Source organism: Somniosus microcephalus, chromosome 6 (genome assembly GCF_052327205.1).
Source record: "Somniosus microcephalus isolate GS21.2 chromosome 6, FLI_Smic_1.0, whole genome shotgun sequence".
Taxonomy (NCBI): domain Eukaryota; kingdom Metazoa; phylum Chordata; class Chondrichthyes; order Squaliformes; family Somniosidae; genus Somniosus; species Somniosus microcephalus.
The window spans coordinates 197,270,983-197,274,640 of NC_140992.1; positions in this window are offsets into that span (position 1 = coordinate 197,270,983).

Genomic DNA, 3,658 nt, shown 5'->3' on the forward strand with positions numbered 1-3,658 from the left:
ATTGGATTGGCAGCCTGCCCCTTCAGAGGCCCTTAGTGGGCTGAAGGGCAAATTGAAAATAAAATTCCCTGAAGGGAAACTAGAGCCTGCACTTCGTGGATTGATTACTTTTGTACTTTGTATTCAATAGCCCCATTACAGAGGCCACACCTCCCTTTAGCATAATCTAAAATTATGGGGGATTTTAACTATCATATTAATTGGACAAATCAAATTGGGCAGGGCTGCCTTGAGGATGAGTTCATTAAGTGTATTAGGGATGGGTTTCTTGAGCAGTATGTAACTGAACCGACCAGTGGGCAAGCAACCTTAGATCTGGTCCTGTGTAACGAGACAGGATTAATTAAAAATGTCCTAGTAAAGGATCCCCTTGGAATGAGTGACCATAACATGGTTGAATTCCATATTCAATTAGAGGGTGAAAAGGTTGGATCTCAAACAAGCCTGCTAAGCTTGAATAAAGGAGACTATGAAGGTATGAGAGCGAAATTGAGTAGAGTGGATTGGGAAAATAGATTAAAGGGTAAGACGATACATGATCAGTGGTGTACATTTAAGGAGTTATTTTACAACTTCCAAAAAAAAAATATTCCACTGAGAAGAAAAGGGTGTAAAAGAAAAGACAGCCATCCGTGGCTAAGTAAAGAAATTAAGGATAGTATTCGACTAAAAACAAGGGCATATAAGGTAGCCAAATCTAGTGGGAGGATAGAGGATTGGGAAAACTTTAAAAGACAGCAAAAAATAACAAAAAGATTGATTAAGAAAGGGAAGATAGATTATGAAAGTAAATTAGCAAAAAATATAAAAACATAGTAAGAGTTTTTATAGTTATATAAAAAGAAAAAGGGTAGCTAAAGTAAATGTTGGTCCCTTAGAGGATGAGACCGGGAAATTAATGGTGGGAAATATGGAGATGGGAAAAACACTGAATGAATATTTTATATCAGCCTTTACAGTAAAAGACACTAAGAATATCCCAACACTGGACAAACAGGGGGCTAAAGGGGGAGAGGAGCTAAACACGATCAAAATCACTAAGGAAGTGGTACTCGGTAAAATAATGGGACTCAAGGCGGATAAATCACCTGGACCTGATGGCTTACATCCTAGGGTCTTGAGGGAAGTGGCGGTAGGGATTGTGGATGCATTGGTAATAATTTTCCAAAACTCCCTGGACTCGGCAAAGGTCCCGGCAGACTGGAAAACTGCTAATGTAACACCCTTATTTAAAAAGGGCAGTAGACAGAAGGCTGGAAACTATAGACCGGTTAGCCTAACATCTGTGGTAGGTAAAATTTTGGAGTCCATTATTAAGGAGACAGTAACAGGACATTTGGATAATCATAATTTAATAGGACAAAGTCAGCATGGTTTTATGAAGGGGAAGTCATGTTTGACAAATTTGCTGAAGTTCTTTGAGGAAGTAACGTATAGGGTGGATAAGGGGGAACCAGTGGACGTAGTGTATTTAGACTTCCAAAAGGCATTTGACAAGGTGCCACACAAAAGATTATTGCTTAAGATAAAAAAATCACGGGATTGGGGGTAATATTCTGGCATGGATAGAGGATTGGCTATCTAACAGAAGGCAGAGAGTTGGGATAAATGGTTCATTCTCAGACTGGCAATCAGTAACTAGTGGTGTTCCGCAGGGGTCAGTGCTGGGTCCCCAACTCTTTACAATCTATATTAACGATTTGGAGGAGGGGACCGAGTGTAACATATCAAAGTTTGTAGATGATACTAAGATGGGAGGGAAAATAGTGAGTGAGGAGGACATAAAAAACCTGCAAGGGGACATAGACAGTGTTAAGTCCGTGAATGATTGAGACACGGACTAGCAGGAGAGAAACAAACAAGTCTTTACTGGTGAAAGGCATAAACGAAACTAACCAACAGAGGCTCTCTAGCGCCTTTTATACAGGGGTGGTCACTGCCGGTACTGCAGTCTGAGACCAGTTATTCTCTTAAAGGTACATACACAACAATTCCTCCCCTTTTAGATAAACAGTACATAACATTCATTTAACAACTAATGATAACGAATTACCATCACAATTACTGTTGCTAGATACATTGGTTAAGTTTAAGCAATTATAAGTTCAGTCTTTGAGGAGGCTTCCTGATTCTGTCTGGATAACGCCTCTTTGGAGTATCAGGTTCTTCTGGAAATGTTGAGTCGGAATCAATGTCGTTGTTTGGTTCATCTGCTTCCAATATTACCTGTTCTGCGGTAGCTGCAATTGGAACGTCGATTTCATTACCAGGTGTATCAGATCGTGGTGTGGAGTTGACGTTTTCCAGTGACTCTAGAATCTGGTCAGCATGGCGTCTTACAATGCTCTCCCCAACGTCCACGGTATACATGAGAGGTCCTTGTTGTGTACAAATCGTTCCTGGCTGCCATTTCTCAGTGCGGTAGTCCCGGGCCAAAACTGGTTGACCTATCTTAAAACTCCTGGTCGGCCTTTCATTCATATTCTGAAACTGCCTGTTCTCCACATCTCTTCGGACGTTTGGCTTAACCAAATCCAAGCGGCATCGTAGTCTTCGAGTGAAGAACATCATGGCTGGAGTTTGGTAGGTAACCGCATGTGTCGCATTCCGGTAGGCAAACAAGAAGTTGTCCACCTTGTGTTGTAGGGGTATATCTTCATTACACATTGCCTTGATAGCCTTCTTGAATGTTTGGACAAACCTCTCGGCCAATCCATTAGTGGCTGGATGATATGGGGCAGATGTGTAATGTTTAACACCATTGTTCTTTAAGAACCTCCGGAACTCTTCAGACACAAACTGTGGTCCATTGTCAGAGCAAATCTGTTCAGGCAGCCCATTCCTGGCGAATATGGTTCGTAAAACTGCGACAGTTTTTTCCGTGGTGGTTGAGGACATTTTTATTACCTCTGGCCACTTTGTGCATCCACCGCAATTAAAAACATCGAGTCCATGAAGGGACCAGCAAAATCAATGTGCACCCTTTGCCATGGAGATGAGGGCCACTCCCATGGATGCAGAGGAGCTTGTGGTGGGGCGTTTTGGACCTTCTGGCATCCTGCACAGCTCTTGGTCATCTCTTCAATTTCTCTATTGATTCCCGGCCACCACACAAATGCTCTGGCTAAGCTCTTCATTTTTACCCCACCCAGATGACCCTCATGAAGCTCATTGAGCACTCTATCCGTCAACTTAGGTGGAATTACTACTCTGGATCCACATATCAAGGTTCCTCTGCACACTGACAGCTGTTCTCCTCTTGGTGAAAATGCTGGCAGCAGTGGTTCGCCATGTGCTGGCCATCCCTTCACCGTTAAATCATAGACCCGTGTTTCCTTTTCTATGTTTGCTTTCGTCACAGGGAGACATTCGACTATGGTCGAGTGGAATAACTCCATTGGATCCACTGCAAGGTCTTCTTCTTCCACCGTCGGCAACGGTAGACGTGACAATCCATCAGCATTTCCATGCTGTTTAGTTCCCCTGTACTCGATGTCATATTGGTGTGCCCCTAGGAAAAGGGACCATCTCTGCAGCCGTTGTGCTGTAATTATCGGTACGCCCTTCTGAGGGTTGAAAATGGAGACAAGAGGTTGATGATCGGTTAGTAGAGTAAATTTTTGACCGTGCAGATAGTGATTGAACTTCTTCACCCCCC